Source organism: Pleurodeles waltl, chromosome 1_1 (assembly GCF_031143425.1).
Source record: "Pleurodeles waltl isolate 20211129_DDA chromosome 1_1, aPleWal1.hap1.20221129, whole genome shotgun sequence".
NCBI classification, from domain to species: Eukaryota; Metazoa; Chordata; class Amphibia; order Caudata; family Salamandridae; genus Pleurodeles; species Pleurodeles waltl.
In genome coordinates this window covers 519,256,779-519,280,925 of record NC_090436.1, presented here as the reverse complement: position 1 = coordinate 519,280,925, position 24,147 = coordinate 519,256,779, and positions in this window count along the sequence as shown.

Sequence of the window (24,147 nt, the reverse complement as noted above, 5' to 3'; positions counted from 1 at the left end):
GAGAGATACAGCCAACCCCTCTGTCCTTGGCAGGATGAAGCACTCTGGGCACAAAGCCCCCTCCAGAACCAATGGAGAAAGAGATCCTCTACCTCTGTCCTTGGCAGGATGAAGCACTCTGGGCACAAAGCCCCCTTCAGAACCAGTGGAGAAAGACATCCACTACCTCCTCCAGAACCAATGGAGAAAGGCATCCACTACCTCAGTCCTTGGCAGAATGAAGCACTCTGGGCACAAAGCCCCCTCCAGAACCAGTGGAGTATCACATCCACTATCTCTGTCCTTGTCAGGATGAAGCACTCTGGGCACAAAGCCCCATCCAGAACCAGTGGAGAAAGACATCCACTACCTCTGCCCTTGGCAGGATGAAGCACTCTGGACACAAAGCCCCCCTCCAGAACCAGTGGAGAAAGACATCCCCTACCTCTGTCCATGGCAGGATGAAGCACTCTGGGCACAAAGCCCCCTACAGAACCAGTGGAGAAAGACATCCTCTACCTCAGTCCTTCGCAGGATGAAGAACTCTGGGCACAAAGCCCCCTCCAGAACCAGTGGAGTATCACATCCACTACCTCTGTCCTTGGCAGGATGACGCACTCTAGCACAAAGCCCCCTCCAGAACCAGTGGAGAAAGACATCCACTACCTCTGTCCTTGGGAGGATGAAGCACTCTGGGCACAAAGCCCCCTCCAGAACCAGTGGAGAAAGACATCCACTACCTCTGTCCTTCACAGGATGAAGCACTCTGGGCAAAAAGCCCTCTCCAGAACCAGTAGAGACTGTTATCCACTTGAGAGACTGTGGCTTTGCACTCCCCAGGATAAAGCAGTGGGCAAACCACCCACTGGAAAGACTTGAGAGACTGTGACTTTGCACTCCCCAGGATAAAGCAGTGGGCAAACCACCCACTGGAAAGACTTGACAGACTGTGGCTTTGCACTCCCCAGGATAAAGCAGTGGGCAAACCACCCACTGGAAAGACTTGAGAGACTGGGGCTTTGCACTCCCCAGGATACAACAGTGGGCATGGAGCCCCCTCGTGGAGCAGTGGTGTTGTGTGTTCATCAGGCTGAGGTGCCCCCCTCCACCTCCCCCTGAGGTGTCTGTTTATTTTCCATCTGATGCCCCTCCAGTGTTCTCTCCGTATGGAGTCAGGTATTGAGTGTGGGCCTCGCCCATGCATTTTTGGCCCAGTGGTCCACGGACAATGATTGGTGTACTATCCGGACTTGTGTAGTTGGTGTACATAGTTGTATATACTGTATTTAGAGTTTTGAGTACTGGATTTTTATTGATTACATTCGTTCAAATCAATTCCTTTTGTCCTTGCGTTATTGAAGGGGGTTTGGGGGCTGTATATGTAATGTTGCAGCATGTATTTGTGTGTATGGTGTTGTGGGTGAGGGTGGGGGTGTTGCGTGTTGCGTGTGTGTGTCACTCTCTTTTCCCTCCCCCCTCCCCTGTGTGGTAGGTGCAGTACTCACTGTGGTCGTCGCCACCGTCTCTGGTGCTCCTGATAGAGGAGCAGGAAGACCATAGCTGGCAGGATGTGAAGTTCTGGCTCCATTGCGTCCTAGTTCCTCGTGGGGTGTGGAGAGGTGAGTGATTTCCCCTTCTGTGTACTGCTTCCGCCGTGTTTTTGATCGCGTTGGTTCCGCCTCGGAAAAGGTGGCGGATTGGCATCTTGTGATAGGGTGGGCGGTACATTGTCTTCCGCCTGTCGGTTGGCGGTTACTGCCACGGTGTTTGTTTGTACCGCTGTGGTGGTCGGAGTGTTAAAGTGGCTGTCTATGTTGGCGGTTTCCACCACAGTCGTAATCCCATTTTTTTCTGCCGACCGCCAGGGTTGTAATGAGGGCCATAATCTCAGAAATAGAGACAATATAAAAACGCCTGATAGATATCAATATACTGATACACGCCAATCTCGTTCATTTCAGGACTCATCGGAAAAACGAAATGAGAGAGGTGGGCGATCAGAGCGAAGGACAGAGTACGTGAAACCGAGACAGGAATCACAACGCTCTTCGGAGGTTCCTGTTAAAAAGGAAGAGAAACCCGCCCAACAAAAACCACAATTCAAAAAGAAAAAAGTGGCAGCAGTCACAGTCCGACATGCCATTCAGGAAGAAGGTCCTCTTGAAGAACAAGAAATGGGCTCTAGCACTGCTAGACAGTGCAGCAGAGGTCACAATAGTTTGCCGGAATCTTCTAGAGCATCTGGAGGTGAAAGCAACTGATGACTTTATACAAGTAGAGACTGCGGACATGGGTGTCTCGACGCCTGATAGGGTGTATAAAGTAACGCTACAGTTAGAAGGAAACATTGAACGCATAATAGACGCAATCTTTTGGTATGATGTCTTGTTGGCCGAACAAGATTTGCCACCTGAATTTGTCTGTACCTGCCCATATGGAGAAGATGTTATTAAACCTTCCTTCTAGCCCCTTGTTCCAGAGGAACTTGCCGAATCCTATTCCATTGAATTGGCTTTGGCACAAGCACCCGCATTATACAGAAATCACGTAGGGTGGGATAAAGAATCCCCCTACCATGTAATTCCAATTAAAAATGAACCACAACCGCAAACGCAGTGTCCTATAAAACACAAAGCAAAAGCACCGGTGAGAGAAATACTCACGCAATTAGAGTACCAGGGCGTAATTTAGCCCTGTGTCTCACCAATGAATTGAACAATATCATAGAGTCATGTACACCGATGGCTCAGCACAACCTGCAATTGGAACTAAACTCCATTATTCTGCTGCTTGCACAGTCGTATGTGGCTACATGGAGGGCAATACATTTTGTCCTCTAAATACCTTTACGCAAACCCTAGGGGATTGCACAGCACAATTGGCAGAACTAAAGGCTCTGCTGATGACACTGGAACACACGGATCCTGCACAGCTTACGCTGATTGTTTGTGATTCGTATTATTGTGTCCAGTCCTTTAATGAATACCTGCGTTATTGGCGCCAGAATGAGTTCAGAGATTCCAAAGGCAACACCATTAAATACAGACTTCTGTGGGGGAAAGTGGCAGATCTGAAAGAGATGCTACCAAATGTCCATGCTGTACACACACTTGGACACCAGCGCGTTGGGATACACTTTGCTGGATGAAGCCGCAAAGTCAGCCGTGGCAGTGGCCTCTGTAGCTGCAGTGACTCGTTTGAGTTCCAAACCGGACGCAGACATTTGGGCTGCCGTGACAGCAATGGCTGATGGTAAGCCCTATCCTTAAAGATTTCCTAATAAATATTTCTACAGAATGGAAGATCACCGGAACGCTGAAGTTAGAATACTAGGTGTAAGCATAAGGGATATTCCCAACAAAGACATTAGACCAGGGTTGATTAAAGCAGCGCATGAGGGGGTGGCATCTGCCCATGCTGGTGTGGCGGCTACAATTTCGATCTTGCAGGCCCGTTATTGGTGGCCAGGTGTTTACAAAGAGACCAAGCAGTATGTCCTTTGTTGTGACATCTGTCAACATATTAAAGTTTCCACTGCCAAGCGCCCGCCGCTGACACCCCACTTAATTTCTAACAAACCATTACAATGTGTGCACTTGGACCATCTTGGTCCCCTAACACCAGATAGTGCATACATGTATATTTTAGTTGCTGTTGATTCATGCTCCAGATTTGTATGGGTGTGGCCACAATGCTCGTCTGACGCTCGGACTGTTTGCGAGTCTTTATCGGTACATATGCGGTTGCGGCTTTCCATTCGAACCAGGGCCCTGCTTTTGCCTCAAGGGCATTCAGGGTCGCCATGGCTTCATTGGGGGTCCAATTCCAGTACTCGTCTACATTTCATCCCAAGGGAAATAGTGTCATGGAGCAATTAAACTGTGATTTAAAGCAATCCTTAACAGCCAGAGTCTAAGGTACAGGTCGTAGTTGGCTTAATCATCAATATGGAGTCCAGAGAGCACAAAATAATCTGCCTAGAAGGTCCCGGGGGTCGTACTTCATATGAGTTCCTGTTCAGAACTCAAATGTATGTTCCGGATCTTGATGGTCCTGGCGTGGAGGCAGCAGAAACAACTTTTGACATAAATGAACGTGTCACTGTATCACAGGAATTTCAACAGTTCTGTGATGATAATTTTCTAACAGTGCCGCCTCCACATGAATCAAGGATGTGCCTGTAACATATACTGGCTGGATTCCCAAAGTTAGGAATCTTGTATGTGAAAAAGTCGCTGTGAAAAAGGAATTTGGCCCTTCTTATTGAGAACCAGTCCCAGTACTAGGGATACACGGTACCAGAACTGTAATTCTACCACCATTGGCAGGTGCCAAAGAAAATCGTTTTGTCTCCATCGACAATGTCAAACTATACCACATGGCCAATCCTGCACAGCAGACCAAGAGGAACATCCAGTAGTTCCCGAATCCCTCTCACTACTGGTGAAGAAGTTCCTCTACAAGTTGTATATACCAACACCGACACCTCTCCTAGCTTGGGGAGGTTGGAAGATGATCTTGCATTAGTTCCACTAACGTCAAATAATTTAGAAATATTTGACCAAGCTGACTCAACTCCAACACAGACGGATGGCGCTATCTATAGTGTGCCACCACAGGAAACACCAACTCCACCACTGACAATGGCTCTGCCATTTGCACGAACTGCCTCTGGATATTTTGCCGAGTTCAACGATGACTTCTCAGATTCATTCGCCTCTTCGACAGCTGATTTTTCAAGTGCACGTAAGCTAAAAAACTGGCTTAAAGAAACATATTTTATCTTTCCATGGAACTATCTATGGCTCTCTTTGACTGTCTTAGCTTTTCTACTTTGGATTGGTTTTGTCATCACCTTTTTCTTATTAATACATGGTCACTTTCTTCCTGAAAGATCAACAGTTGAACTGGTGGAGGAGGTTTTAAAACCACATTTTTCATCACATAAAGTCCGAAGAGACCTTTGTGAACATTTCCGCAGTACCAATTCCTGATGGGATTGTTTGGGACAAAGTAATGTTTGAAATATATGGTCCCACTGAAGTTATTCAAATACCGTATGTGTTCAAACTATCAATGAATGATATAGTAATACCAGGCATTGTTTCTGATGATTGGGATATGAAAACAGTTGATTCTATGATGACTGAATTGCAATATTATGCTGTCTTTGAAAACGAATATGTTTACCAATTTAAAGAAAATCATGGTGATATGTTTTGCTATAATTATTATGGGCACCATTTCATACATAGAGCGAGCAGCCCCAGAACTGTTTTTAATGATACGCAATGGGAACATTGCCCGACTCCGCCACAGGGGAGTTCCAAAACATACTCTGAAAAGTTTGCTTATTTTTCTGGGCACATTGTGAAAAATGCTGAGTCATATTATTTTAAAGTACCACCTACTAAGGATATACATATATTAATGACCAATAAGAAATGTATATATTCGGAATCCTTTGTTTCCCGGTTATCGATAGAAGGCTATAAATATTGGCTGAAAGCTATTGATCTGAAAAGTGTGTGGGGAACAAGAATTTGGCAAATTAAGGGAAAGGAAGCTTTGTTTAGAGCATGTCTTATTCCTGTTCAAATGATCTTTTTAACTGAAACAGTACAACAGACAAGTTGTTTAGGCTTAGCTAAAATTAAGGAATTAAACATGCCCAGTATACCTGCCCCGCAAAGTTTTATAAATGGCAAAAATATACAAATACAACTGAAAATCAGCTCGATGAATGGGTCCAGAATGATACCTTTAATGCATAACTGACACGTCCTGGCGGGTGGTTATTGCGGCCAATAGATACCAACGGGTGTCATCAACGTTTTATTAACTCCTCGGAGGGCTTTAGGACGAGTAGGCCAGAACTTTGCTATAGATCATCCAAACATGCGGGTATAGATACAACATATAGGCCCTCATTACAACCCTGGCGGTCAGTGTTAAAGCAGCGGTCATACCGTCAACAGGCTGGCGGTAAAAATAAATTGAATCATGACCATGGCGGAAACCGCCAACACAGACAGCTACTTTAACACTCCGACCGCCACAGCGGTAGAAACAAACACCACGGGGGTAACCGCCAACAGACAGACCGAAGACAATGTACCGCCCACTGTATTACAAGGCACCAATCTGCCAGCTTTTCCAGGGCGGTACCAACAGCATCAAAAGCACGGCAGAAACAGTACTTGGAACGGAAACCACTCACCTCTCGACACCCAACGAGGAACCAGGATGCTATGAAGCTCGAGTTACAGGTGCTACCAATGTTGGTTTACCTCCTCTTCTACCAGGAGCAGCAAAGACGGCGGCGACGACCACGGTGAGTACTGCACCTAGTACACAGGGGAGGAGGAGAGGAAAAAGAGAGTGACACACACACACGCAACACGCAATACCCCCACCACCACCACCACCCTCACCCACAACACCATACACACAAATACATGCCGCAACATTACATATACACCCCGTAACCCTCTGGAAGAACACAAGGACAAAAGGAAATGATTGTAACAAGTGTAATCATCTAAAATTCAGATATGGAAACAGGTCTGTAACAGATTAGTATATACAAATATGTACAGCAACTACACAAGTCCGGATAGTGTTCCATTCATTGTCCGTGGACCAGTGGTCCCAAAATGCATGGGCGAAGCCAACACATGATACCTGCCTCTAAACGGAGAAAACACTGCTGGGGCATCAGGTAAAAAAAAAAACAGACACCTCAGGAGGAAGGGGAGAGGGGCCAAATCAGCCGCATGAAGAGACGACGTGCAGGGTCCCGGACATCTCCTGCAGCCTCGAACGACTGCCCACTGGGGATGATGTCCATGTAGGCTGTGGTGTCACAGTCTAAGTACGTCGCGGGGCAGGTGGCGGTAGTTGCAGCGGTGTCAGCGGCGGACATGCTGGCAGTGGTGCATGTGTCAGCACCTGTGGAGAGAGACACCAGAACGTCTCCTACAGCCTCGGACGGCTGCCCAATGGGGATGATGCTGGGGACTGGAGCAGAGGCAGCAGACATGCTGGTGGGCCTGCAGATGGTGGTGCAGGTGGCGGTGCAGGTGGTTGCGACGGTGTCCACCGTAGTACAGGTTGCTGTTCTGACCTGCAGAAGGGGTGTCACCAGTCCCTCACCCTGAGGCTCCGTGCTCTGAGCTGACTTCCCTATAGTCTTGTGTCCCTTCCCCACCTTGGAAGTCGCTGGTGGGACCTTGGCACTGTCCTCTTTTGTCTTGGAGGAGGCCTTGCTGCTTGGTTGGTGCAGCTTGTCCTTACGGCATGTTGTCCCCTTCTTCAACTTTGCAGGTGGCAGAATAGGATGATCCTTGGCCTCATTAGGTGGCGCACTGGCAGCCCTGATGGGTGCAGCCCGTGATGTTACAGGACTTGCAGGGACCACAGTGCTGGAGGATTTCGTGGCCGAGGTGGTGGGCTGGGATCTGGACATCCTGGCCCTAGGGGAAGGATGGAGGGAGGTGTAGGGAAGAGGTCAAAGTTAGCGAGGAAAAGTTTTTTAGACACACTGGGAAGGGAAGATGGAGGGGGTTTGGGAGTGGAGGAAGAGGTAGTGGTTGTAGGAGGTATACGTCTGCTGAAGTTGGGTGAGGGTGCATGGGCTAGAGGCTGTTGTGAGGTGGATGGCTGTTGAGTGGGTGTGTGCCGGCGTTTGTGTAGTTTGGGAGGAGGGCTCACAGACACACTGTGAGAGGACACAGGGGACGTGTGAATGGTAGTGGGGGTGGTGATTGCACGTGAGGGGTGTGTGGTGATGGGCGTGCTGGTGATGGAGGTGGTGGCTGAGGATGTAGTGCATGCAGGTGTGAGTGGAGACGAGACTGGGAGGGAGGAGGAGGACGTGGAGGAGGGGGACAAGGTGGAAGCAGTGGATGTTGGTGTGTCTGCATGGGGATGGTGCTTGTGTGAGTGCCTGTGGGATGTGTGGTGCTTATGTTTGCCATGTCCACTCTTGTGTGTTGATGAGTGTGCATGCTGGACTGATGGTGTGCTTGGGATAGGCTGAGGTACAGGGGATTGGGTCTGGGTAGTGGATGTTGGAGGGGGGAGACTGGACACAGAGACAATGGCTGCCATCGGTGCTGATGCCAGAGCCTGAAATGCTCTCTGTTGGGCTGCCATGCCAGAATGAATGCCCTCCAGGTATGCATTTGTTTGCTGCAAATGCCTCTCGACACCCTGGATGGCATTCAAAATGGTTGATTGCCCAACAGTGAGGGATCTCAGGAGGTCAATAGCCTCCTCCCTGAGGGCAGCAGGGCTGACTGGGGGAGGGCCTGAAGTGCCTGGGGCGAAGGAGATGCCCACCCTCCTCGGTGAGCGGGCACGGGAAACTCGATGAGGGGCTGCTGGGATGGCGGAGCTGGTAGGGGGGATGGCGGCTGTACCTGTTGTTGCGGTGGGCACAGAGGTGCCCGCCACCGCAAGGGAGCTCCCTTCAGAGGAGGAGATGCTGCCGCTGGTGTCTCCTGTCCCCGTCGTGGAGCTTCCCTCGCCCTCCGTCCCACTGGTGCCTTCAGACTCCATACATTCACCCTCCAGGGCCATGTGGGTTGCAGCTCCCTCCTGCTCCGGTGCCACTGCTCCTCTGCCAGATGATGCTAATGCACACAAGGACAGGGTGACAAAACAAAAAGAAGGGGAAAGACAGAGGAGAGACAGGGTCAATGCCTGCAACAACACCACCGTTGGTGGACACAACACACAGGGAGCAGCCCTGTGCACTAGGGGAAAACCACATGCCCATGGTGGACTGTGCCTATACCCATTTGATGCACACCTGTAACCCACAGGAGCCTGACTAGATGTAGAGGGCCACTACCACTTTTGGGGTTGGACTGGGACTGAGCCTGCCTAACAATGGATCTACCCTGGCACGCTTGCCCTGCCCTAGGGGAACCCTTAGCCCTCTTCCCACACCCAGAAACCTCATAAAGCGTGCAGAGTCAGCTGCATGAGACAGCACTCATCCCCTTGTGGCTGCTGTGATGCCCTCAAGCGCCCATCCAACTCTGGATATGCCACTGCCAGGATCCGATACATCAGGGAGGTCATGGTGCGACGGGCACCACTTCCACATTTGGAGGCCATCCCCAGCTGGGCCTCCACTGTCTTCTTGGTCCAGTGGCGCAGGTCCTCCCATCTTTTGCGGCTGTGGGTGCTCCGTCTATGGTAGACCCCCAGGGTCCACACTTCCTTGGTGATGGCACGCCAAATACCCTTCTTCTGGTGGGCGCTGACCTAGAGGAAATGTAAAGTAGGAATGGATTTTACTCCCCCGTTCGGTTGTTCTTACTCATTGGCCACAACCACCCACCCTGGCCCACAAACACATACACTGACCATCCTCACATGCTGTCCTCTGCCCACCCCCACCTGTATCTTCTAGCGACGCCCCTCCATACATTCATGGCCCATCCATCATGCTCACAGTGTGCTCACCTGTTTGTCTGGTGGATGGTAGAGTTGCGTGTATTGGGGGAGGACCCCATCCACCAGTTTGTCCAACTACTCCGCAGTGAAAGCAGGGGCCCTTTCCACAGACACTGTAGCCATTGTTGCTTCCAGACTCAGGTCACAGCAGCACTTGCAGTGTAGGTCCTCTCCTGTTGAAGGTCAGGTATCAAGTGAGTGAAAAGATAGAAAATGGCAGTCACGTCCGCGGCGGTGCGTATCGTCACCGCCGCGTACATCGTCATTGGCTCTTGGAACCCATAGGGCCCAATGATAACCAATGCTGAATTCCGCCGCGGTCTTCGTCCGCCTACCGCAACGGTGTACAATGCTAGCACGGTTACCTCATTTCCCCTGGTCCTTCCTTACAGGTCAGGCAGCCACCATTTCAGGTGGCCCCATGGCAGGCCAACTAACTGTGTCACAGCAGTTTTGTGCAGGAATATGGACATACAGCGCTAAACACAGATTACTTCACATTTGTTCTAAACACCCTTGGCAAGTTATGTGGTGTATGACCCTCTGCTCACCCTTCTCCTCCATAGGCCACGTCCACTGGGGCAGATGATGAGATGGCGTCATCCTCCGGTATACAGACCCCTGGTGGACCTGTTGACAATGGAAGACAGACACATCATAATCACCTACAGACTTGATCGTGCCACAAACCATGAACTGTGTGGCAAGTTGGAGCCAGACCTGATGTCAGCTATCCACCATCCCACAGGAATCCCCCCTTTAGTGCAAGTCCTGTAAGTACTCAATTTCCTGGCCAGTGGGTCCTTTCAAACAACAGTGGCCATGGCATCAGGGATGTCACAGCCAATGTTCTCTAACGTGTTTTCCAGAGTGTTGTCTGCCCTGCTGAAACACATGCGCAGCTACATCGTATTCCCCCACGTGGAGGATTTGCCCACAGTGAAAGTTGACTTCTATGCCCTGGGACATATCCCCAACATCATTGGTGCCATTGATGGTACACATGTGGCATTTGTCCCGCCCCCGCAGAAATGAACAGGTGTACAGAAACCGCAAAAGCTACATTTCTATCAATGTGCAGATGGTGTGTTTGGCAGACCGGTACATCTCCCATGTGAATGCCAAGTATCCTGGCTCAGTGAATGACGCTTACATTTTGAGGAATAGCAGCATCCCTTATGTGATGGGGCAACTCCAGAGGCACAGTGTGTGGCTAATAGGTGAGCCCAAGGTCCCAACACCGATTACATATTGGTTGGTGTATGTCTCACAGTTGTCCCTCTATATTTGCAGGTGACTCTGGTTACCCCAACCTGTCATGGCTACTGAACCCAGGAAGGAATCCCAGGACAAGGGCAGAGGAACGCTACAATGAGGCACATGGGCTGACTAGGGGGATAATTGAGTGTACTTTCGGCCTCCTGAAGGCCAGTTTCCGGTGCCTCCATCTGACAGGTGGCTCCCTATACTACTCACCCAAGAAGGTGTGCCAGATCATCATGGCATGCTGTATGTTGCACAACCTGGCTTTGAGACGCCAGGTGCCTTTTCTGCAGGAGGATTGGCCTGATGTTGGTCTTGTGGCAGCTGTGGAGCCTGTGGACAGTGAAGAAGAGGAGACAGAAGAAGATATTGAGAACCAAAACAACATTATCATGCAATACTTCCAGTGAGACACAGGTAAAAGACTGACACTGCTCCTTTCATATCAGACTACTGTAGGACATTGCATGATTCTGCCTTTTTGCCTCTGTGTATGGACCCTGACAGTTCACTTTGGCTTTCCATTTTACAGATCTGTGTACCACTTTCTGCCTTCTGCTATGGTTACTGCTGCCCAACAACTGTCTAACATTGGTATGGTAAAATGAACATTGACATTGCTATTTTTCTGAAAGTTTGCAATAACACATTTGGGAAAGTACAGACTGACTGCAGATTGATTTGTGATTCAAGGGTGTTTATTTATGTGCTAATAAGTGGAGGGGGCTGTGCAATGGGTTGGGGTGATGGTGGAGAAATGTCCATGGTGGAGTCCAATCCATTGGCATCACAGGTGCATTGTCCAAAGGGACATAGGAAGTGGAGTAATGGCAGTTGAAGGTGGACAGGGTAACAGAGTGGGACAGAAGGGTGACTATCAGGAGAGTCCTATTTCCTGGCGGGGGTCTTGGCAATGTTCTTTGTCTTGTGCATGGATCACAGGGACCGTTTGCGGGGTGGTTCTCCTTCTGCCGAGGGTGGGGTGCTGGTGGCCTGTTGGTCCTGTAGCGGGACCTCCTGTCCACTAGCGCCGGCGGAGGTGGAGGGCTGTTCATCGTTCAGCCTAGTGTCAGGGGCCCGTTGGTGTGCCACTGTGTCCCTCTTGTTGTTGGCCATGTCTGCTAGCATCCCTGCAATGGTGAGCAGGGTGTTGTTAATGGACTTCAAGTCCTCCCTGATCCCCAGGTAGTGTTCCTCCTGCAGGCACTGGGTTTCCTGAAACTTGGCCAGTACCGTGCCCATGGTCTCCTGGGAATGATGGTATGCTCCCATGATGTTTGAGAGTGCCTCGTAGAGAGTAGGTTCCCTGGGCCTGTCCTCCCCCTGTCGCACAGCAGTCCTCCCAGCTTCCCTGTTATCCTGTGCCTCAGTCCCCTGAACCGTGTGCCCACTGCCACTGACCCCAGGTCCCTGATTGTCTTTGGTTAGTGGTTTTGCCTGGGGTCCCTGTAGTGGTGGACACACTGCTGATTGGCTTGTCCTGGGAACAGTGGCATGGGCCCGCTGGGTGGGTGCTGTGGGGGTGTTTCCTGAGGGAGGAGGTTCTGTGTTTGTTTGTGACAGTGGCAGGGGAACCGACTGTCCTGAGGTCCCTGATGGGCCGGGCTGGTCCTCTTGATCCAGGCGTGCAGAGCAGCTGTCATCACTGTGGGCCTCTTCTGTGGGGGGACTGGATATGGCTGGTACCTCCTGTCCGGTGATGTTGGGTAGGGGTCCCGTTGGGGGGTAAATGCATAGTGATTGTATCTGTGTGTGTCCTCTTGTCCAATGTGTGAGTTACCCCCTACTCCTGTGGTTGGCTTGTTGTCTTTGGCCTTGTGTGATTGTTAATTGTGGGGCCTCTGTGAGTATCTGTACTGGACATGCTTTGGTGATGGGTGTCCATGCATTGGTGTGACATGCAGGCCTTGGGATTGGGATGTGTGGGTTGTGATAGTGGGGTATCTGTGGGGTGTTGGGATGATGGGTGTGAGGGTAGGGGCAGGAGTTTGTGATGGCATGCAGGTAGAGTGGGGGGATATAGTAGTAAAGATATGACTTACCAGAGTCCAGTCCTCCGGCTACTCCTGTGAGGCCCTCAAGATGCATGATTGCCAAGACTTGCTCCTCCCATGTTAGTTGTGGAGGAAGAGGTGGAGGTCCACCGCCAGTCCTCTGTACTGCTACCTGGTGTCTGGATACCACTGAACGCACCTTCCCCCGTAGGTCGTTCCACCTCTTCCTGATGTCATCCCGTGTTCTTGGATGCTGACCCTGTCGACAATTCTCCGCTATAGCTCCATCTTCCTTGCAATGGATGTCTGCTGCACCTGTGATCCGAATAGCTGTGGCTCTACCTGGATGATTTCCTCCACCATGACCCTGAGCTCCTCCTCAGAAAACCTGGGGTGAAATGATGTGGTGTGGGTGATGTGTGAGGTGCTGTCTGTTGTGATGTGTGGGGGGATGTGTTGGGGTGTGATTTTTGAGGTGCGTGGATGTTGTATGAGTGATGGTGTTGTGTGCCTGTGGATGCTGGTGTTGTGTTTGCTATTCTCTCTCTCTGGGCTTCTTCCAAACAGGTCATTGTAAGGGGTTTTGGGTAATGTGGGTGTGTGTTTTATATTGGATTGGGCGTGTGTGTGTGTATGTGTGTCATGGCTTTGTATTTTGAATTGTCCAATGTGGTTGTGTTTTGTAAGTATGTGTGTATTTTGAGCGTGGCGGTGTGTACCGCCAATAGATTACCGCGGTTAAATAACCGCTGCGTTGATTTGTGGGTCGTGATAGTGTGGGCGTAGTTCTGTTGGCGTGATGGTGTAGGTTTTGCTATCGCCAGTTTATCACTGACCTTTGGTGTGGCGGACTTGTGTGGGTGTCTGTATTGTGGCGGATTACGAGATGTGGGTTGTAATACCTGTAGCGGATTTCCGCCACGGTGACGGTATCTTGACGGCCGTTAGCGCGGCGGTAAGCGGGATTTACCACCAGGGTTGTAATGAGGGCCATAGTGTGGGTAAATTGTGCCAGCAATGGTTAAAATCATCCTCACTAGATGCGGTTAGAGAACACCTCAGTCTCCAGTCAAACACCACTGATTTACAAGACTTCCTGTTAGGCCCCAGAATACCACGTAGGAAGCGTTTCTTATATGCAGTATGTAATGAAATTTGGAAGCTTTCCCAACAAGATGCTGCTGCCGGGTTAAGGCAAATAGATCAGGAAAATCTAGAAAAGACATTAGCTGTTGTTGATAATGGGATTAACACCTTGTCCAACTGGATATATACCATAAATAATATTGTCTCCTCTGCTATAGACATTATACAATCAGATATGTCTTCTTTACACCATGGACAGAGTCATATCAGGTCCATTATGCAGTTGGGTTGGACGCTTCAAACTTTGAAGGCGGGTCACGTTACCTGGCAGCATGTCAGTGCAAGGGAGATATTTTCTTCCTCTAATTTAACGCGACAACAACAACTAATGGCTAAGATGGAAGAGACTTATGTCCTGCTTAACATCGAGAAATTAGAAAAGTTGCCTTTTACTGTGGCCGAAATACCATCTGCTGAGTGGTTAATACATGGGGTTATTAATCTGCCTATTCGACACTTCAATTCACCTCCTGTTTAAAACTCATTCCAGTAGGCAGATATGAAAAGCTGGGAGATAGTTACATCCATGAGGTGTGGGAGCTTCCCTTCTCGTACAAATGCTTCAGTGGCATGAAAGAGGTCTTTCTTAGCGGTAGTGAATGCAAGACTTCAGTAAGCCACTCAATAGTTTGTAAACAGCTGTCCTTGCACAGCAAACTTGGCTTGTTATCTGAAGGGAGTTCCAGTCCCCTTGATTAGACCTATGTTCCAGGTGCTTTCAAACAGCAGCTACGTCCTCCTCAATGGTGAAGACTGTTGTGGCATGAGGGCCGGAATAGGTTACGTTGTTTTGGTCTCTAAGGTCGTTACATGCTGCGGGAACGCACCTTTTCCCCCCACTATAATTAAGGAGGTAGCTGATATTTGGCCTTACATTGCTACTTCAAACATGAATTTTGACAAGTTAACCAGACCCAAGGCTTTACTGTTTCAAAAACATGTGGCCCTTACACCTGCATGCAAGACCTACGCACTTCAAGTGGCAAGGTCATCGGCAAAATACAGTGCCTGTTAAATACGAACTTTCCAAGACACTTTGGTGAACTCATGGGACGAATATTTAATGCGTCCAGTACAACTGGAATCGCAAATTTTTTCAAAGCTGTTCGTTCTGCTTTCATTCACACCTCCTCCGTATTCGGTTTGAAACCTTCAGCTATCCACTCAATTTTCTCTAATATTTTCGGGGGGTTTCCGATAACTTTGGCTTTATTAGCTGGCATCCTGCTGTTGCTGTGGTTTATGCGCAATGACTGTCCCACCACAACAAGGAGAAATGACGGCACTCCCATCAGCGCAGCTGTGTCGTGAACGTATGATGCAGTATTTTGGAGCAACACTCCTGGAGCAATTGTAGTGTGGCTGGTCTTTGTCATTCAGACCGGTTTTGCATTGTGTGCAGCCCCCGTTTTGGTGCCTCTGCTGCTCTTTTGAACATGCACTGGAAATCTGTCTTTCACAGCAGCGCTTGCCTGCAGTAGACGCTGATCTGTTGATGTTCTCACTGAGGGTTGATTACCGGACATGCGCATTGAGGTTGCGCTTGCTGCGTGAAGCTACTCACGAGTTACCCTTCATGAAGGAAGTTGTTCACGACTCAACACTGGGCACACCACGGGATGCCACCTTGGTTGACACTGGGTCTATGGAACATACCTGCTCTTTGATCCTTCTTGGCGAGGACTTTCGATTTTATCATCAGCCAAAGTGGAAGATCTCCTATTCTCTATGACTCGTACCTAGTTTGGAACTTTTCTAAATTGACTTGCCCTTCAAATTCGATTTTATGCCACATGCTCATGTTTTAAACTGTCACGTAGGATGCTTGTGTGTCCCTTTAACTTGTCCAAATTGACTTTTCTTTGATATATATCTTAGGTTGAGCTTTTTAGCATAACATTTTAGCTTTGGCTTTTAACCACTTTCCCCAGACAAGGGGAGGGTGTTGTGTAGCCATTTTAGTTATAGCTCCATGCATTATTTTAACACACAGGCCACTGTGCACTTTAACCTAGATATGTTTTATTCAGCTTTGCATTATTATTATTACAATAACCATTTTTACGGTCTTGTTTTATTTTCATCTATCTAACCGTTTGGCCTAGGCCAGCACTCTGTTCTCAAACAAGACATTCTTGATCACTCTGTGCTTCATTCAAGGCTACAGTTTGGTACATTGCCGGTGAAGGTAGTAGAAGTTTAGTCTCCAACATTCATAGAAAATACACATCCTTCTGTAGGGACATTTTCTCAAAACATCAGCTATGTTATTATATAAACACTTCCTTGTCCCTTACACATTGGAGGGAGATTCCAGGCAGGGAACCACGACTGTATGCTGATTGCTGAATGCTTTGCTACAGATGCTAACGCAGACCACAGGCCTTTGCTCAGGTATGGGGATTGATGTCTTCCCAGGGGAACCTGAAAGGCAGAACTAGAGCTTAACATGCTGTGCTCAAATTATAACTTAGATAGGAAATAGTCCATCGATCATAGTGACAATATGATAGCGTTGTTTTTATGCTTCACTTGTCACAATTTTAGTACTGTCATGTTGTGTCGTCCTGGTTATTGTAGCTCATGCTTTGCTATCTAAGATTAAACTCACTATTGAAACATATACTGCCTCTGTTTGTCGTTTATATATGAGACTGAATTGTAAATGAGAGAACCGGATGCGACCTGAGTGACCAAGACTTCCCTGAGAAGCCTAGTATGTCATGCGCTCGGCTGCCCATTCATCACTATCCTTTGGTAGATATGAGGCACTGCTAGTTAGCCGGAGCAAAACCCGGATTAGAGCGACAGGTGTCACCCGCAGTGGGTTAGACTCAGTTTCCCACACCGCGGACGATTCTGCTGCTTAAAATCCAGTAGTCTCACTAGAACAATGAGAGCCTACGTGACAAAGTGAGGTACTATTTTTTTCAGGAGACTTGGGGTACTGCTGGGTGGAAGGATGTCTGTGGCTCAGCTCACATTCCAGCACTTTGCAGCATCGAAATGAGAGAAAAAAGTGTTTTTTAGCCAAATTTTGAGGTTTGCAAAGGATTCTGGGTAACAGAACCTGCTGAGAGCCCCGCAAGTCACCCCATTCTGGATTCCCCTAGGTGTGTAGTTTTAAAAAAAATATAGGTTTGCTAGGTTTCCTTAGGTGCCAGCTGAGCTAGAGGCCAAAATCCACAGCTAGGCACTTTGCCAAAAACAGGTCAGTTTTCTTTGGAAAATGTGACATGTCCACGTTGTGTTTTGGGGCATTTCCTGTTGTGGGATCTAGGCCTACCCACACAAATTAGGTACCATTTTTACTGTGAGACTTGGTGGAATGCTGGGTTGAAGGAAGTTTGTGGCTCCCCTCTAATTCCAGTACTTTGCAGCACCGCAATGGGAGGAAAAAGTGATTTTTTAGCCAAATTGTGAGGTTTACAAAGGATTCTGGGTAGCAGAACCTAGTGAGAGCCCCACAAGTCACCCCATTCTGGATTACCCTAGGTGTGAAGTTTTCAAAAATGTATAGGTTTGCTGGGTTTCCCTAGGTGTCGGCTGAGCTAGAAGCCAAAATCCACAGCTAGGCACTTTTCCAAAAACAGTTAAATTTTCTTTGGGAAAATGTGATGTGCACACGTTGCATTTAGGGGCGTTTCCTGCCATGGGCAGTGGGCCTACCACACAAGTGAGGTAGCATTTTTATCAGGAGACTTGGGGGAATTCTGGGTGGAAGGAAGTTTGTGGCTCCCCTCACATGCCAGCACTTTGCAGCACTGAAATGTGAGGAAAAAGTAATGTTTTAGCCAAATTTTGAGGTTTGCAAACAATTCTGGGTAACAGATCCAAGTGAGGGCCCCACAAGTCACCCCATTCTGGATTTCCCTAAGTGTGTAGTTTAAAAAAATGTATAGCTTTGCTGGGGTTCCCTAGGTGTCGGCTGAGCTAGAGGCCAAAATCCACTACTAGGCACTTTGCCAAAAACAGTTCAGTTTTCTTGGGGAATATATGATGTGTCCAGGTTGCGTCTTGGGGCATTCTGTGTCGCAGGCACTAGGCCTACCCACAGAAGTGAGGTACCATTTTTATCAGGAGACTTAGTTGAAAGATAGTTAGAAGGAAGTTTGTGGCTCCCCTCAGATTCCAGCACTTTGCAGCACCGAAATGTGAGGGAAAAGTGTTTTTTAGCCAAATTTTGAGGATTGCAAAGGATTTTGGGTAACAGAACCAAGTGAGAGCCCCACAAGTCACCCCATTCTGGATTCCTCTACATGTGTAGTTTAAAAAATTTATAGGTTTTCTAGGTTTCCCTAGGTGCTGGCTGAGCTAGAGGCCACAATCTACAGCCAGGCACGTTACCAAAAATAGATCCGTTTTCTTTGGGAAAATGTGTTGTGTTGATGTTTCGTTTAGGGGTGTTGCGGGCACTAGGCCTACCCACACAAGTGATGTACCATTTTTATGGTGGTTGAAAAGGTGTTTTTAGCCACATTTTGAGGTTTGCAAAGGATTCTGGGTAACAGAACCCAGTGAGAACCTCACAAGTCATCCCATCCTGGATTCGCCTAGGTGTCTAGTTTTCAAAAATGCACAGGTTTGGTGGGTTTTCCTAAGTGCTGTCTGAGCTGGAGCCCAAAGTCCACAGCTAGGCACTTTCTAAAAAACACATCAGATTTCAATATAAAAATGTGATGTGTCCATGTTGCGTTTCCTGTTGCGGGCACTAGGGCTACCCACACAAGTGAGGTGACATTTTGATCAGAAGACATGTTGGAGCACAGAATAGAAGAACAAGTGTTACTGCCCATTGTCTTTCTCTACATTTTCTCCTTCCAAATGTTAGTGTGTAATGAAGAAGTGCATTTGAGAAATGCCCTGTAATTCACATGCTAGAATTGTGATCCCCGAATTCAGAGATGTAATAACCACTGCTTCTCAACACCTTATCTTGTGCCCATTTTGGAAATTCAAAGGTTTCCTTGATACATATTTTTGACTCTTTATATTTTACCAAATTAATTGCTGTATACCCAGTGTACAATAAAAAAACCATTGCAAGGTGCAGCTCATTGATTGGCTCTGGGTACCTAGGGTTCTTGATGAACCTACAAGCCCTTTATATCCTTGCAACCAGAAAAGTCCAGCAGATGTAATGGTATATTGCTTTTGAAAATCTGACATCGTAAGAAAAAGTTACAGAGTAAAATGTGGAGAGAAATGGCAGTTTTTTTAACCTCAATTTCAATATTTATTTATTTCAGCTGTCATTTTTTGTAGGAAAACCTTGTAGGATCTACACGAATCACCCCTTGCTGAATTCAAAATTTTGTCTAATTTTCAGAAATGTTTAGCTGTCCAGGATCCACCATTGGTTTCACACACATTTTTGTCACTAAGTGGAAGGAGGCTGAAAGCACAAAAAAAAGTAAAAATGGGATATGTCCCAGTAAAGTGCCAAAATTGTGTAGAAAATGTGTTTTTCTGATTCAAGTCTGCATGATCCTGAAGTCTAGAAAGATTGTGATTGTAGCACAGTAAACCCTTTGTCCATGCCATTTTTAGGGAAAAAACACAAGCTTTCTTCTGCAGCCCTTTTTTCCCATTTTCTTTTTAAAAAGGAAATTTTAGCTGTATTTTGGAAAATTTCTTGGTCTCCTCCAGGGTAACGCACAAAATCTGGGTACCTTTAAAAACCCTAGTATGTTGGAAAAAAAGGATGCAAATTTGGCGTGGCTAGTTTATGTGGACCAAACGTTATAAGTGCCTAAGTGCGAACTGCCCCAAACAGCCAAAAAAAGGCTCGGCACAAGAGGTGAAAAGGCCTGGCAGTGAAGGGGTTAAAGAAACTATTTATAAACAAACTTAGCTAATTAACATTGGAATGTAAGGCTGACTTCAGCGTGCACTCTTTCTTTTCAGAAAAGGAATGTAATTTTTTACTGATTACACCATTGTGATTTTTAGGCTGTCACAAGCGGTGGGAATGCCTACTGACTGCAATTCCACATTGTACTTGCATAGTATCTCACTGTTGTGAGCAATACAATGATATACTCAACTATATCAACAGTCAAAGAAGAGCATGCTTCACACCTACTATGTTTCCACTGATACACAACACCCGGTCTGGTTGATGGCATTTGTCAGGTGCCACCAGTTAATTGCCGTGAATGAGTCTCCAACACAAGAGAGTGCAAAGAAACACATACTTCCCGACAAAGAGCCGTCTCACTTGAGGAGTACAACTGACCCACATACCTTGCTTCCTGGTCCAAACCACTATCTGAATGTACATTTCCTTCCCCCAGAAAACAAGTAAGAAGAGGGGAGGGACGGCAGCTGTAAGTAAATGAGTTGAACCAATGAATACATGTACACAATATGTATAATGTTTAGAGAAATTTCATACCCTAAACCTCCACCTACTGGTTTCTGAATCTATGTTTTAGAATGACATTAGCATTGTTATGGAAATATTGGTGGTTGGGCCTAATACTTATTTGAAGTGTTACAGCTTTTGGTACCTGTCATCTGTAAGACACAATTGCTTTCATGCTTTACATGAGACAGTATATATTGCTCCAACATATAGATTCATAGCATAACAGTTGCTTGTACAATTATCATGCTACTGTCAGCAGTGTCCCAATGAGAAATGGAGATAAAAGTGCTGTCTTTTAAATAACATTTAGCATAGGAGTGTGGTTCGCTAGCTCCTCAATTTAAGGTGATGTAAGGAGTTTTGTCACCTTAACCTCAGCAGTCTAATTTGAATTGCTTTCTCTTCTATCTGCAAGACCTCTGCCTGCGTGGTTAAGGCAGTTAATTCTAGGACACACCAGTGTGACTGAATGTTCTCAAGGACTAGCTTTGGGTGGTATGATTCCAACCCCGAGGTATCATGGCCTTTATGGTATAAGAGATAGTGAAATATACATAGGGGCTTGAATTACAAACCATTACTGTGCATGTGTACATCTAATTTCTGCTCTGGAGGTTCATTACTCCTGAATTTCCAGAAGTACACAGGGATACTCATGCAATAAACAGGTTTTGTGAATCAAGTATGTGAGTTCACCTAAAACATTGTTTATTTTTTGAAATGCTACCCCTTTTACAGATGTGGATAGGAAATATTTTAACTGTTTTTTATCATGGGAAATAAATCTTGTTTTTAAACACATTTCTGATGGTATTCTGCATTATTATCTGTTTCTTGTTCTATTAAACCATTACGTTAATACATAGTAAACAATAATACAATGGCTGGTAGCTGCATGTCCTGCTGGTCACAACATACACAAGAAAATTCACTGTTTCCAATTCACAAACAGAATTACAGTTCTATACACCAGGTTTGCAACTTTTTATGGGTGCAGATTTTCATGTTTTTGTAATTCAGAATTTTTTTTATAGTCTACACCTGGAAACCTATGACAGTCAGAGGTTTCCAGGTGTATTTATGGTAAACCTTTCTGACATCTAACATAAAACCATGAAGTAGCATTTTGACATGTAGACCTGTACTGCAACAAACTTGCATTCCACACACTTAGGAGAGCCTTTGACCCCTCCCCTTACCACGTCTTCGTCAAAGGACTGGACCCCACCATGGAGGCCCTCACCCCGATCCTGAATGATGACATCATCACAGCCACCTATCAGTGTTGTGTAGCCATTTTAGTTATAGTTCCATGCATGTTATTCTAGCACACTAGGCCTGCCGCTGTGCACTTTAACCCAGACATATTTTATTCAGCTTTGTTTATTATTTTAACAAAAGCCACATTTGAGGACTTGTTTTATTTCTCTCTATCTAGCTGTTCTTTGCTTAGGCCAGCACTGTGTTATTAAACAAGCACTCTGTGCTTCTCTCAAGGCAGCAGTGAGATAGGTTTCTGGTAAAACGTGGTAACGCTTTGTCTCTGGTATTCATAGAAACATACACATGCTTACATAGGGACATTTTCTCAGAACATCAGCTGTTTTATTATAAAAACACTTCCCTGTCCCATATACATTAGAGGGAGATTCCAGCCAGATGACCATGACTGTATGCTGATTGCTGAATGCTTTGCTACAGCTGCTCATGCAGGCTTCAGGCCTTTACTCAAATATGGGGGATGATGTCTTCTCAGGGGAACCCAAAGGGCAGAACTAGAGCTTAACACGCTGTGCTCTAATATACTCTAGGTAGGAATTAGTCAATTGACTCTAGTGACAATATGGTAGCGTTATTTCTATGCTTTACTCTCCTTGTCACAATTTTAATCCTGTCATGCTTTATGTCCTGGTTATTGCAGTACATGCTTTATTATCTAAGATGCAGTTGCTTCATTAAAACCTTATTGAAACATATACTGCCTCTGTTTGTCATTGTATATGTGAGACTAATGTAACTGAGAGAAATGGATGAGATCTGAGTGACCACGATTTCCCTGAAGAGTCAATTGTGTCATGCGCTCAGCTGCCCAATCGTCCCTGCTCTTGGGTAGAGATGAGGCACTGCTAGTTGGCCGGAGCAAAACCAGGATTGGGGCAACAGGTATCACCTGTAGTGGAATAGACTCAGTCCCCCACACCACAGGCGATTTCCAGTAGTCTCATTAGAATAATGAGAGCCTACGCGACATGGCGCCAAACGCGTGGTCAGGCTCTAATTTTCGGGTCCTCCTGAGTATCTATGTCTCACTATAAACAAAGACACATCAGTACTATATACGGAGACGTCCACGGTATTGAGGATTTCCTCCTCAGCTAAAGTAGGGAGTACCTAACTGTTGGACTTTTTTGCTTATGCAGGGTCTCCCCAATCTTTTTGCCTCCTGCCTTCTATTTTGTCTCACCTGTTGCTGTTGGCTTTTGAACTCTGAGCACTTTACCACTACTAACCAATGCTAAAGTGCATATGCTCTCTGTGTACATTGTATGTGATTGGTTTATCCATGATTGGCATATTTGATTTACTTTAAGTCCCTAGTAAAGTGCACTAGAGGTGCCAGGGCCTGTAAATCAAATGCTACTAGTGGGCCTGCAGCACTGGTTGTGCCACCCACATGAGTAGCTCTGTAATCATGTCTCAGACCTGCCACTGCAGTGTCTGTGTGTGCAGTTTTAACTATAAATTCGACTTTGCAAGTGTACCCACTTGCCAGGCCTAAAGCTTCCCTTTTCTTACATGTAAGGCACCCCTAATGTAGGCCCTAGGTAGCCCCAATGGCAGGGTGCAGTGTATGGTTAAGGTAGGACATATAGTAATGTGTTTTATATGTCCTGACAGTGAAATATTGCTAAATTCGTTTTTCACTGTTGCAAGGCCTGTCCCTCTCATAGGTTAACATAGGGGATACCTTTAAATCTGATTAAAGTGTAGATTGCCTTTGGGAGCGGATGGACATGTGAAGTTTGGGGTCTCTGAGCTCACAATTTAAAAATACATCTTTTAGTAAAGTTGATTTTAAGATTGTGTGTTTGTAAACGCCACTTTTAGAAAGTGAGCATTTTCTTGCTTATACCATTTCTGTGACTCTGCCTGTTTGTGGATTCCCTGTCTGGGTCAGTTTGACAGTTGGGCTGGTTGCACCTCACACTAGACAGTGACACAAAGGGGGCTGGGGTGTAGTCTGCATTTCCTGATAAGCCATCTGTGCTAGGAGAGAGGGGAGGAGTGGTCACTTACAACTGAAAGGGCTGTGCCTGTCCTCACACAATGCTGTCTCCGACCCCCTGGTGAGTGTCTGGGGCCTGGCCTGGGAAAGGCAGGATTTCACATTCAAAAGAGACTTTACTTTGAAGTAGGCCTACTTCAAAGGAGAAATTGTGTATAAGAAGGGCACCCAAAACCACAGACATTAGAACACTTCTGGAAACAAGAGGAACCTCTGCCTGGAGAAGAGCTGAGGAGAAGTGCTGCCCTGCCTGTGACTGTGCTTTGTTGAGCTATCCTGCAGTTACTGTTTCTGCCAGAGTAAGAGGGCAAAGACTGGACTTTGTGTGCCTTCCATCTTGTGAAGAAATCTCCAAGGGCTTGATTTAGAGCTTGCCTCCTGTTGTTTGAAGTCTCAGGGGCAGCAAAGACTTCTTTCTGCCAGCACCTGGAGTCTCTGGAGATACTCCTCTTCTGACAAGTGGTGCCCTATCCAGTCCCTGGGCCCTTGAAAGGAAAGCTGGTAGAAATCCAAGGAAATTGACTTCGGACTGACACCGCTGCTGAATCCGGTGACGCCGCCTGCAATTGACTCCGTGATCTTTGCTGGAATGGGGCAACCTTCGCAGGCCCGACGCCACTGCAGCCCCACTGAAGTTCGCG